At 32.7% G+C, this 14,705-nt stretch overlaps 1 protein-coding gene across 2 annotated transcripts in view; it reads right to left on the bottom strand.

Annotated features, from left to right (window-relative positions):
- The window catches only part of Gtdc1 (glycosyltransferase-like domain containing 1), a 286,433-nt gene extending 273,625 nt beyond the window's left edge, over positions 1-12,808 (bottom strand). The window contains exon 1 of one of the 2 annotated variants that reach the window (XM_013030075.1): positions 12,742-12,808. The gene's annotated coding sequence lies outside the window, so the exon portion shown is untranslated. The remainder of the gene's footprint in view (positions 1-12,741) is intronic. The other variant, XM_013030080.1, reaches the window with a different exon arrangement.
- Between the last annotated feature and the right edge of the window lie 1,897 nt (positions 12,809-14,705).

The raw sequence follows: 14,705 nt of genomic DNA, 5'->3' as shown, positions 1-14,705 counted from the left end.
TGGCTCCTCTACAAACTTATATCACCTCAATAACTAAACTAAAATACTGAAATCGTTGAAATGCTGAAGAATTTAAGATCATTAATTACAGGATCATTGATTTCAAAAAGGAATCAAACAAATAAATGAAGTAAGGAAAGTGATTCATTTTGCATAAGGCAGTAACACTCATAAGAAATTCAACAAATAAACTAAGGTACGTTTTTTAAAAAAACAAAGAAAGGAAATATTGGAAATAAAAACTTTAATAAATCAAAAACTTAAAACAGTGGAAAACATTACCAATAGACTAGATGAAGCAGAGGAAAGAAAATCAGAAGAAAGACATCAAACAATATTATATTCAGGGAGCAATAATGAAAAAATAAAGTAACTACAACTTTCAAATCTGAGCCGAAAGGTTAGTTTTAAAAAAAGGGAGTTGACATACAAATTAAAGGCATAAAAATATATTCATATATTCAATAAAATTATAGCAGGAAAGTTCCCATGTCTAGGGAAAGATATTTGGACATTCAATGCTGTAATTAACATGTGAAGACCACAGAACAAAGAAATAACACTGAAAGATGTAAAAGAAAATGTCAACTTAGAATTACATCACAACAATAACCCTAAAAGATAGGAATATATGGATGTATTTCAAGCACTGAGAATATGTAACTCCAAACCAATATTCCTATACCCCCACAAAGTTATTTAGAATCCATAAAGGAATAAAGACTTTCCGAGATAAGCACAAATGAAAGCAATTCATGACCAATAAACCTTTAAGCAGAAGATACTAATAGGAATTATACACACAGATGAGGGGAAAATGCAGACAGAAATATGAAATCTGAAGAATATACAACAAAGGTAACTTAAGCAGGTTAGTTTATAACCAGAGAGAAATAAATTAGCAAATGTGAGTGAGAAAACACATGTTCAATTTAGTAAATCCACAAACTTCTAACAAGAATAAGGGAAAAAGATAATAAATAATATTCAAATAGTAAGGAAAAAGAAATAGAAAATTTCCACATATTAGTAAATACCTCTTAATACTAACCTTAAATATAATTAAATTTAATAACCTTAAATTTCCATTTAAAAGACACAAACAAGGTTAATAATTTTTAATCCAACTGTTTATTGTCTACAGTATACACACTTTAATAGCAAAATGGAAAAATTAAAGTATAAATATGAAGAAGTCAAAATCAAATAGAAGTCATATTAATATCCACATTTATTTGAAAAAGTAGGTATCAAGCCAAAATTAACCAGAAGAAATAAGGACGATCACTATGTATTACTAAAGAGAACAATCCATCAAGAAGACACAGTAATTGTACATATGGCACCAAATGTTGATGGTCACAATATTATAAAACACTCTATTGGAAGCCGGGAGTCTGTGGTTCACACCTGTAACCCTAGATTCTAAGGAGGCTGAGATCTAAGGATCCCGGTTAAAAGACAGCCCAGGCAGGAAAGTTCATGAAATTCTTATCTCCAATAAACCACCAGAAAACTGGAAGTGGCACTGTGGCTCCAGTGGTAGTGCTAGCCTTCAGCTGAAGAGCTGAGGGGCAGTATCCAGGCCAGAGTTGAAGACCCATAACCAACCAAAAACAAACAAACAAAAAAAGAATACTACCGGAAATAAGGGACAGATATTTTCCGATATGATAGTAATTGGCAATCTCAATACCCCACTCTCATCAATAGATCATCCAGACTTAAAAATAAAAACAAGTGGGTACCTGTGGCTCACACCTGTATACTGGCTACTCAGGAAGCTAAGTCCTCAGAATCAAGTAAAGTTCAAAGCCAACCCAGGCAGGAAAGTCTGTAACATTCTTTTTTTTTTTTTTTTAACCCTAGCTAGCTTTTTTTTTTTAGTTGCGAAAATACCGTACAGAGGGTACATGAGCAAGGTAATGAATACATTTCTTATCAAGCATTGTTGCCTCCTCCTTTGTTTCCCCTTACAATCCCTTCCTATCTCCTCGCCTCCCCCAACATTCTTATCTCCAATTAACAACCAGAGAGCTGGAAGTGGAACTATGGCCCCAAGCGGTAGAACACTAGCCTTGATCAAAAAAAAGCTCAGAGACAGCGCCTAGACTCTAAGTTCAAGCCCCACCACCTACAAATAATAAAATTAATTAAACAAACAAAGAAATTTCAGAATTAAACTAGACAATACATCAAATGGACTCAACAGAACATTTCACCAACACACTTTTAGAAGCAGCTTATGAAACTTTCTCAAAAATAGATCAAAATTTGGGCCATTAAAAAAAATCTTAACAATTACACAAAGAAAAATAATTTCTAGTACCTTATAGGATCATAATAGAATAAAATAAGAAACCAGTAATAGTAAGAGAATCTTTAGAGACTGTAAAAATACAAGCAAATTGAACAATATACTTTTGGTTGATAAAATGGACATTGAAGATATCACAGAAAAACTTTTAAATTTTCTCAAATCAATTAGAAAATGAAAACACAACTTATATGATCTTTAGGTTACTGCAAAGACAATTTTCTGTAGGGCTTCATCACTATGATTATCTACATTAAAATTCAGGAAGACCCATAGAAATAACCTAGTTATACATCTCAATATCTTAGAAAAACAAAAACAAGCAAAACTCAGAACTCGAAGATGAGCTGGACAACTGGTGGCTTAAGCTTGTACTTAGCTACTCAGGAAACTGAGATCTGAGGATCCAGGTTCAAAGCCAGCCCAGGCAGAAAAGTTCTTGAGATTCTTATCTCAAATTAACCACCAGAAAACCGGAAGTGGCACTGTGGCTCAAAGTGAAGCACTAGCCTTGAGCAAGAGAGTGCAGGGATAGCACTCAGGCCCTGAGTTCAAGCCTCACAACTGACCAAAAAAGAAGAAAAGAAAAAGAAAAATTAGGGGATGAAAAGTAATGAAATGTAGGCTAAAAGGGTACCTTCAATTCAATGAAACAATAAGTTGCTATTTGAAAGGATAAACAAGAATGATAAGCCCAAAGCCTAACTAACCAGAAGAACCAGAGAGAAAACCCAAACTAATAAATTTGTAAATAATATACGACAAATACAAATGAATCCAGCTCATCATTAAGGAATGTTAAAAACTTACATTACAAAACTGTAAAGTCTAGAAGAAAAGGATAAAGTTTGATATATACATGACCTACCAAAATTAAACCCATGACAGTATAAAAAATTTAACTGTATCATAATAAGCAATGAAACAGAGGCAAAACACAAAAATCTCCCAAAAGAAGATGGACACCAGACACTAAACATCACAAAACTGAAACCTGGAGTATCATAGTTCAAAGCTAGCCTGGGCAAAAAACTGCAAGACTCCATATCCACTCAGAAAGCCAAATGAACTAGAGGTATAGCTCAAGAGGTTAAGAGTGCCAATAAGTAGCAAAAAAGTTGAGCAATGCTTGCATAAAAGAAAAGACAAAGCGAATAAGGAAAGGACTAGATAGCTTCACTGCTGAATCATACCAAACCTTAAAAAAAAAATACATGAATGCTACCATAATTGCATAATCATCATCCAGTGAGAATTGTTAAGCTATTACTACTGACTTTAGCTATTCAAGTAAAATTATTGCAGATAACATTGAATATAAAGATACACACAATAAACCATAAAATATAAAACACATAATATGAGGCCTTATTTGGAAGCATAAAATGAAAGATGAATAAGGAAATGTAAAGAACAAAGCTACTTACATGAGGAAGCATTATCAGGGATACTAAAATATTTTTCTTAAAGTATTTAACTGCCACTATAAGTCAAATATTACACTGACTATTGAGAAGAGTAAAGTAAAAATAGTGACAGAGGGCTGAAATTCATAGACAATACTCTTAAATGCAAACTGTTAGCCTATAAATTATTACTTCTAAATATATGACCAAAATATCATTAAAGGGCCAAATATAACTTTTAAGACCCAAATCCATATTAAAATCTAGGAATCTATCTTGCCTACATTTTGATAAGGTAAGAACTTTCTAATAGGACTGTTTTTGAATGTTAAAAAGGCTTCCTTTATTCTCAGTAACTGTAAACTGTTCAGATAGAAAATTTGAGTTCCAGACACTTGGATACATTCCCTGCTTTGAGATAAGTTCTATCCATGCACAGGTTGTTTTAGTAATTAAGGTAGCAACAACCAACAAGCCGTCATGAATGAAAAGGGAGGAATTTATTAAAACACTTATATAGTGGATGCTGTATGGATATAGTAAAGAGTTGTTCATCTTGTCCTCTAATGTGAAAATTTGAAAAGGAATGAAAACAGAATAAAGAGAATTTCAGTAAGACATTAGAAGAGTGGTGAGGCATTGATTCACATTACCAACTTATACAATTCAATCTGTAGATTTTTAATAAAGAGGTTGCCTACTTTCTTCTACAGCAGGTTAGTTCAAAACAAACAGATGTAAAGATGATCTCTCCAGGTTTTTATATTATTATTATTATGTTTCTATTTTTGTGGGTTTGAACTCAGGGCCTTGTGCTCTTGCTACAGCTTGAACCACACCTCCACATCTGGCTCTTTATAGGTTAACTGGAGATAAGTCTTTCAGATTTGCCTGCCAGGCCTGACTTTAAAAAGTAATCAATAGATCTCAACCTTGTGAGTAGCTAGGATTACTGGTGTGAGCCTTTGGTGCCTGGCAAGATTTCTTTTGGACAAGACAAGTCCTATTATACATAATAATTTGCATGTGTTTTAAAAAACATGAAGCTGTCACCTTAAGAATTAAAAGACATCGACTCATTGTAACAATGAGATGTACAAGACACTATATAGAAAACGAACTTTACAATTTGGAGGGGGAAAGGGGAGTTGGGGAGGTGAGGAGAGAAGGGATGGTAAGGGAAAAACAAAAGAGGATATAAAATAGGAAATGTACTCATTACCTTATTCATGTAACTGTAACCCTTCTGTACAATATTTTTACAATAAAAAAATTAAAAGAAGAATTAAAAGACATAATATATCTAAAATTCCACTGAAGATAAAATCTGATATAATATGCCCTAGTCATATAAGTCTTCTAAGAATCTTAAATACTTCTGTCTTGTAAATCAATGTCTGTAACATAAACTATCAAATAATCTTAAGTCTTTAAGAATAAATAAGTTCTTATGGAATATTTGTTGAAAAACTGAAATCCTAATACTGCAAGATATTTGTTTGATCAATGTATGCACAGAATTTTTAAATACTATTTTATTTGTTCCCAAGTGTTAAATCATTTTTGAAAATTTCCATAACCCTCACTCAACATCTTTGACACGATTACACTGATGTCCACTTAACAAGAACTCAACAATTTATTCCATAATCCTTCAGAATTAAGTGTTACCATACTTTTTTAATGTATAGCCTATCAAAAATATTAACTAATATATTTATTTTCATTTCCTTTTTTCTCTTTCAAAATATACTGAAAGTTGTTATCTAGTGGCTGTACTAAGTGTAAAAACACAAGATAACCCAATTACAGTTCATGTCAACAACAATAGTATTACAGTAACATCACAATACCAATAAATACACATGGGGCATTAAAAAGAAAACTAGCATCAAGTCACTATATAAGTTTAGTACCCAGAAAGTCCAAACATAAAAGCAGCTAATCAACAAAAAATTGAAGAAGTATAACAGATACATCAGATGATTATTAATGCATTCATTCAAATTTTAATCTCTATTCTTTTGCCTTCCTCTCACAGAAAAGTTGGAAAAATAGAATACAATTTCTCTAATTCTAGGGATAGTTGTGAGACATTTCTGTGTAAGATATGGGCAGAAATTTCTGTGAGCAGGTATCCCTACCCAAAAATGGGAAAGAAGGAGCTCTCCATGAGAAAAAAAAAAAAAAGCTTCTGAACTTTCCCTTTGACTTGTTTCTTCCATGAAAGCAAACACAATTTTTAAAGGTGGACAATTAACCACTGAGAAGAGCAAAAGCTGTGTGCTAGTGCCTTGGGAAAGGAAGCTGTTACCTGAGTTCTGGTTGACATCATTTACCTATGAATAAATGCCTTCAGAATTATCCAAGAAATAAGACTAATAAGACCTTTATTCATTGAAGTCACCGTACTAGGATTTTCTACTTGCATCCAAGGGTATTTTATCATTAGAAGGAAGAAACAAAGAGGATTTATTTGACTTAGACTATTTTAGGCTTTTTTTTGTTGATTTAGGTATGATTGGTCCTTACTAGCTAGAGAATAAAAATAATTTCAATTTTTTTCTTTCTTTAATTTCTGTTTTATCTTTCACCAGTATTAGCTGAAAGAAATAAAAATAATTTCAATAACTTATCATTAATTTCCCACTTACTATTGACATTAATATATTATTATAATATTTCAAATATGCCATATCTCCCTAAGGTAATGATAATTCTCTATGTACATTCTCTTGGTCAAATTTTAAATATGTAATGTTCTTAGAATAATTTCTATTGTACAATGCTGAAAAGATCCATTAATTTCAATCACCACCAATTCCATATACCACAATACTTTTTCTGCTCTTTTTTGTTCAAATATATTTCACTGTGGCCATTCAAAGGAAAATTACACATTCCAATAACATTTGAGTTCCTCTCAGTTACCCTTTCAGTGGTTCAGGGTAATGATAGAGTAAAGAATCAAGCTCTTCACAGGCTCTCTTTCCTCCTGCTCCCATTTGGTAGAATTTCAACTTCCAAACTCCTGTGCCAAAAAGCAGTGGGTAATGTCTAATGTTCTTCTCCAACAGTAGTTTACTTTTGGGAGAAGGAGAGGGAGAGTCTGAGAAAAACATTCATTCCAGTTTAGAAAGAATCAGCATATGGGATAAGCAATCTCTTACCCTATTTTCCTAAAATAGATTTATAGAACCCATAGTATGTTATAGACGGGGAGAGAAAGAAATGTTTGAACTATAGTTGAATATAGGTAATGGCTAAAAAAGATAAAATTTCAGGAAGTAATATGGCCTAAGTTCTGAGATCAGTGAACAAAAACCTTAACATACATAAAATCTGCAGCTTACACATTCCTTAGCACTGTTCATAGGCACAAGCTTTCACTGTAAAATAGGTTAACAACTACATTCCTTTTTCCTGACTCTGCAAGAATGGAATAACTAAAGATAATAAGTATAGTCAGATAACATAAATGCTATCATTTTAAACCAGTATTCAAAGACAATCTACAACAATCCGTATGATCTCACAAGAATATTCAGAGAATGACAAGTCTCCCTTGTTTATTACCTCATTTCACTTCAATTTCATTTGAAGTTATCTGTTTCAAAACAAATAGATCTGGACTTCTTACATGATACAAAGTCTTTTCTCACAGGCTCACTTTTATTTGGTTATCTTTTAGGTGCACTAAAGATTGAGTTTACAATAAACTGAACAGACAGCATACAAAAGGCTTTTAGAACTATACCATATGGTCTAAGGAAGGGAACAATCTGGACCATCCCCATTTCAATCTGCAAGCTTGTCCACCTTATAACACATTATACCACTGTAATAAAATATTAAGATGGAAACGTAAAAGTGAAAATAGTCTATCTTTAGTGTCATCAGGCAAGCACACTTTTAAAATTTTACTGATCAACTTAATAAACAATATATATTCTAAGATTTTCAGATAAACACCTAGGCTACTATTCAAAGAAACAATATTTAGGCAAGGATACTGTGGGTATTCAACTTAGGCTTCAGAAATTTAGAAGAGAAAAAAAAATTTTACAGGGGCATATTGGCAGTGGTTGATGTAACAGATGACACATTCTTGGAAATCAAATAAAAGCAATAGGGAAATACCCATTGTTGCTGGTGAAGGCCTAATCACATGGACACAGCTGGAACCAATGTAGATCATTCATTAATAAAATTCTATTGTATTCACCACTTTTTGATGCATTTCAATTACTGCTATAGCCAAATCCCTGAACTTCTTTGTTCAATGTTAGTAAGATTGTTTTAATGGGAAATGTGAGAAGATTTAGGACATAGAAAAAAAGAAGAAAAAAACTGTTCTCATACTAAAAGTGAGACTAGCTCAAAAAGCTAAATGTCACTTTACCTTGCATACACTATCAGCAGCTTAAAATATGCAGTGTAAACCTGAAAAAGGGGAACTCATATGGTACCATAGATAATAAGTGAGCAATGTGAGATGCCACATAAAACATATGAAATACTTGTGAAAGGATTTTACAGAATGATAACATAACATGCTAGGGGTGGGAAAAATTAGAATGTATCAAAAATTAGAAAGGGAGTTAAACGATATACCCTTGCATGAAGTACTCTCTGTTTAATTTTAATCTTGTGCCCTAAGTCTAAGAAAAGATTACTCGTTTTTAGCTATAAAATATGAACTTACAAATCATTATTTGTGATTATGTTACTTACTTGATTATCAATTGACACTAAAAAATCATTAACTAAAAAGTTATGCTTGAACACCTTATTAATGAAATAAAATATTAGTTATTATCATAAACTTGGTATTTAATTTAATAAATCCTACATAAAATAATAAAAAGTTCTTATCAAGATTTTCTGCTATCAGATAAGTTCATTTTTCCATATTTCCATAAATAAAATAATTTTTGAAACTATGCAGTTCAAAAAATAAAGATAAAACAACTTTATCTACATTTGGAATGTAGAATTTATTACCTACAAAATGGAAAACTCAACAGTACTAACCAAGAAAAAGTTGCTTAGTCATTCTAATTCTTAAACATTCTATATTTCTCCTTTGTTCAGAGGTAGCTAACATAAACAAATAGAGAAGATGATGAATGTTACACATCCTGTGACTCAAAGATACATTCTCACCACAGAAAAAAGAAAGGACTTTATTGCAAAGAAAAGTTATACCACAGCAGAAAATAAAGTTAATAAACATTTAATTTGAAGTAAATATCATTCAATATGTGTGAACATGAAGAATGAGATTATAGTTCATGTTGTCTTTAATCATCAATTTAATGTTATAGACCTTGGAAGTAGGAACTCAAAACAAGATAGTAATAAGCCTTTAAATTATACCCACCCCCCCAAAGAAAAAGTTTCAATGGAATTCCTTTTTACAATACTGTTATCAGTCAAGACCTAAAAATGTTAGACTCATTCAATATAATAGGAAACCCACCCAAATTCTTTTTAATACCTCTGCAGAAAAAAAGACACTTTAATACAAGTTTTAAGAAACAGCATTGGGGAAAAGAAGCAATTGTAGCATGTATTGCATGTACATTGTACATAAAAAAGCAATTTTTGTATTTGTTTGTTTTGGTTAAGCAATGAGCCAATATGTTGCTGAACCTGTTTTCAATGAGGGAAAATAACAGGTGAGTTTATTTCATGAACATTTCTCAGATATCTGTTTTCCAAGCCCATTTAATAATTCTCAAACGTTTCTCAATTTAAAAATAAATGTCGAAACAAAAAACAGTTACATTGTACAATTTTATCTTCATGTATCCATAATAGGTGTATTTCCCAATATATATGGCAAATAAAAATAGTTCACATTAATAATTTTAACATGAACCACTGTTTATTTTCTTTTCAGTAATATTTGTTATATTGTTACAAAATACATGCATTCTTTCTTCAAAGTAATTTTTTATTGCGAAGTCATTGATTATTTTTTCAATAAAAATCTGTCAAAATAATGTGAATCTCCTCCTAAAAAGTCTGCTGATTTGTTCTTGTCTTGATTATAAAACATTAATTTTTAAAATAGATCCCTTGAAAGAAAATCATTTGTTTTTAGTTAATACAATAGAAAATAAATTTACATTTTGAGGAACATTCTAACTTTCACAGAACACGTGCTCATAGTAAAATATCTAACCTCCTGCTCAAATTAGCTTCATTTAAATCTCATGATACCACATTTTCACACTTCTAACAGTAGGTTGCTAACTATAATTTTATGACAATTGGGAAAAATTTTAAAGCATTTCTCTTATTTTGAGTTCAAGGAAAGAATTTAAATGTACTCCATTTACTTTCATGGAAATGCACTTGCTTAGTTTAGCTATACTTATCAGATATTCTAAAAATGAGTATTCAATTTGTGAAAGATATGAGCTGACTTGAGTTTTAGGTAAAAATAGAAAACAATGACAGACCTTTTGTTTTCAAGATATATTGTGCCATAAAAGTCCATATAATGCAAGTAACTAGTCCTAAAGTTTCCATCCTAATAATAAGCTCTATGACAGACAAGATTCCAACCAATCAAAAGTATCATGTCAACAGGGCCAAAGCTATCAATATTCATAGGGGTTGTCTTTCACAAAATTTGGCCAAAAATGTGAGTATAAAGGAAATCTCAATGAAGCTGGATAAGGTAAAATCAGTACAAGGTTGAGTTTTTTGTTTTGGTTTGCTTTTTGTTTTCAAAAGAAGCAATGCCACTTACTAAATGTGGAAGTTGTACAAAGAATAATACTTCATAAAAATAAAACTTATTTTCACAATGGTGTTCTGAGTGAAGAAAGGGAAGACAAGAAGAGAAAGAAATGTTATAGTAGCAAAGATGAAGATTTTCATGCTTTCCTTCAGTGATCCTGTGAGGGTAGACCCTCTGCCTCATGAAAACCCAGTGCCAGAACCAAGCTATACAAAACATTTTGGCTGCAAGCCTATAACAGTGCCAGGCTGTTTGTTATTTTTGTGCTAGACTCCCTGAATTGAGACAGTGTGGGATTGTCACTTTGATGCACATTAGAGAACAAAGAATAATATAGTAAGAGGCGGGGGTAATTTTTTTTTCCCTCCTTTAAAGTCAGGTTAGCATTTTGTTTTCTTTGACAGGTCTTGAAAAGACCCAAGGAACAAGATTTATGCTGAAGAATGTATCAATTGCCTTACAAAATTAACATTGAGTACAATATTGTTGACAGTTTAAGAGCCATGTGAGATTAACATTTTTAAAATTCAGACTTTACAAGGAGTCCAAGTCATATAGCTATCTGCTTAAGAGGCCAGAAACCAAAAAATACATAATTCACAATCACGTAATCTTATTTAAAATCTGATAGTAAGAAGATAGGCTATAAAATCTGCACAAAAAAAGAATTAACATAAATACTGCAATTTTTAAGACAATACACAGACACAACTTTGTCCGATGCTATTCTGACCTTGGTTTCTCCAGAATTAAAGAATCTAGGGAAAAGATTATAACACCAGAATCTGAATGTTTTATATCTTCACAAGGAACAAGGTAAAAAATTATTTTTTAAGTATTCTGGAAGGATTAAACCACAAATCATCTAGAAAGTTGCCACCGACACAAACAGGAAAACCGTCTCTGCTATCCTATTCAATTCTGTACTAGAAGCAAAGCTAACACGAATGAGAAAGCCAAGTATGTCTAGTTTTACCCCTCAACTAAATATACCATTTGAATCTAGTGACTAAAAACACAATAAGCCATTATCTACTAGAGTATGACCTTTTTCTCTCTAATGCATTTTCTATATACCAAATGAAATGACAGAATGAACTGTCCAGAGCCCATGAGCCCATGCTGGTATATTTTACACTAAGCTCAGCATCATCTATGCTTCTCCCTTCCAATAAAGGGAGAGAAAGTTGTACAACTAATTCAGTGTTGATAAAAAGCACCAAAAGTCTACTGGTCCCTTCCTCCATTAGATCAGCTGTTAAAGGAAGACCAATGGCTGTTACAGAAATAGCAAGAACTAAAAGCACTTGCCTCAGATGTCACACATGGAAGCATGGAGCATTTACCACCTGAGCCTATCTAATTTCCAACAAAATGATCTCCTGCCCAGTTTTGTTCATGGCCACAGAATCTGATAACAAGTCACGATCAGTGTTCAGAAAGGCAGTGGGGGAGTGACTGTGAGGAAGAAACTGAGCGAAAACAGTGGCCAAATTTCACACAATATCCATGTTTCTCTTATGATTCAAATTAATGCCTGTGCACAATGCTTTACATTGACAAAAGCTGTATCAAGGAGTTCAGGTACAAAGATTTACTTTGGGTGGCATGAATAAGTGTGCCATGTAATTAAAGAAAGCATTATTTTGCACCTCACTGTTTTCCTTTTATATTTTTCTTTCATTTCACTAACATATACTGCTGATGCTATTACTATGTAAGACATTGATAGTTGTAGGCAAGTTATTCATGTATTGCCAAGATGGTCAAAAGAATGATGTCTGGCTGGCTTTAGTTCAACAAGGAATGTTAGGCAAAAGCAAAAAGGTATAGAAGCCAGGCAATAGGCCTGTATTTTTTTTCTGTTCATTAGTATGGTGGATTAAATGAGAAAATCTGGAAAAAGCAGCCAACCTAAATCAATTACAAGGAAAGATTAAAGGAGTTAAATGTGTGTAACTTGGCTGAAAACCAAGAAAAAATACATGAGCTGTCCACAACTCTCCAAAAGTATATACATTTTTTTAAAAATAAGTATATACATTTTAAATGTGAGTATATGAAATAATAATGAGATAAAGAAATTTGATTTCAAGTGGCAAAGACATGACCTGGTACAATACAACAAAGACGGTATCCTTTTCTTCAGAAATATTATCTTCCTAATCCACCTGAACAACATATGACAGAAAATGTCACATACGGGTAGGAGGATGAATTTATGGTAATTTTTTAAAAAAAATAATGAATTCTTGTTTACTTACCTGATAATCCAGATAGACTGATGTCTCTTTACATATACTCAAATCTGATCTAATGTAAAGGTACCTGTAAAATAAAGAATATAGTTAAAATGTAATCTTCAAAATAAATCCAGTTTTGAATTCTGAATCCTGACATAGACAAGAGCTGACATAGATGATCTAGTCTGTTCTTGGATATATTAAGATGAGAAAAGAATGACCACTAATAGAAATTATCTCAGTGATTCTTCCCTAATTTAAAAAAGGGAAGTTTTAGTCTTCCCAAGGCTTTCCCAAAAATCAATCATTAATAAAAATGCTAATTATTATTATTATTCAGATTAGAGGTCATTAACCTTCATCAATAAATGCCTATCTAAAGTCTAAGTACTGTGATTAGGTCAACTTGTAGGTATGTGTAACTGAGTATCTCTCTGGGGAGGTCAAGAGTTTGTCAGATTTACAAGATCCATAATCCAAAAACTATTAAGAATCTCTGTTGAGGACTGTCTAAAAGCTCAGAGGTAATTTGAAATGTATACCAATAATCAGTCCAGGTTTGTGGAAGCAACAGAGATGCTACTCTGTGGTAAATAACACAAAGCACTACTTTCTAGGAAAGCAATACTCAGTTATATATAAGCGAGTTACTTGACTCATGCAGCCCTATGTTCCCGAAAGCAATACACAGGCTTGAAAAGAACTAAGATGCTACCATATATCCAAATACATCTTAAAAGAGTAACTTTTAACAGTAATTACTAAATCAGAATAACCTGTTTCACAAACTAGGTTGAAGAAGACTATCACCAACTTTGACAATATAGAAAAGCCACAGATTTTCTTAAACTGGGACACATCACCAAAAAGGAAAAGGGGGGAAAAGAAGGAGGCATGAAAAGGAAGAAATCAAACATGGGGGCTGGGGAGGGGCCAGGGGAATCACCTTTTGAAATGGCCTCTTTAAAATAATGGGCATGTAGTATAACCTCTCAAAAAGTGATCTATTTAGACAAACAGCTCTTAGAATATCCAGCATCTACTTGGCACTTAGTAGGAAAGTCAAACAAAGCTCTGCCCTGCAGGAACTTAATTTTGAAAGACAAGGAGAGGATGCAAGGAGAGAAGCAAGTATATCAGCAAAATCACTTCATTTTGTGGTGCATGACATGAAGGAAGTAAAGATGGTAAGACCAAGACATGAAAGAATGATCTATATAAACTGAATCATATGTCACAGATTAGATTAGATCTTTACTCTAATTCCTGATCAGTTAGTCTGCAACAGGTGAGATCAAGAGACTGAAGAGACAGCTAGTCAGACATGACCATTTCAAAGGTGAGAACAGTAAAGGTACTCTGGAGGACAAAGTATCACAGTCACTTTGTCTGTACACATGCTTAAGGTAAGTGATAAGCTTATGATGCATAGTCTATCCTTAAAAGATAAGCCTGAGAGCAAGTAACTGAGCAGCATTTTGATATTCTTTAAAAACCTGACTGAAAATACTGTGCACTTCATATACTTAAAGGGAAAAAAAGTCAGCCATGTTCTATTCAAATTACTGCCAAGCGCTTTTGCTCCTAAAGAAAAATCTAGTCAATTTCTACTGTCAAATGAAAAAAGGGACATTAGACCCTCCTGCCTAAGAAAGCTCAAATAATCCTCACCACAGAGAACACAAGCCTTGTGTGGTGCCCTTTCCTGTATCAGATTTAGTCTAAATAATCAAGAGAAAGCATTGGAAGTGACTCTATCTTTCATAAAAGATATCAAACTTCCTTATCTCTGTGTTAAATAATTCATCTTGGGAGAAGTCAGCTGGTAGCTGCCATATTGTAAGTGACTCGACCAGGCATGGCAAGGTCAACATGGCTTGTTAGTAAACAACCAAAATGAACAACCTTGTGAGTGAGTTTTCTTCTAAGCAAACCCTCCAGGTTAGTAAAACCTTACACGACTGCCTCTATGATTGATACCTTGA

The sequence above is a fragment of the Dipodomys ordii genome, unplaced genomic scaffold (assembly GCF_000151885.1).
Source record: "Dipodomys ordii isolate 6190 unplaced genomic scaffold, Dord_2.0 Scaffold126, whole genome shotgun sequence".
Classification (NCBI taxonomy): domain Eukaryota; kingdom Metazoa; phylum Chordata; class Mammalia; order Rodentia; family Heteromyidae; genus Dipodomys; species Dipodomys ordii.
Note: the sequence above shows the minus strand (reverse complement) of the source record. Positions and strands in the feature narration are given on the sequence as shown.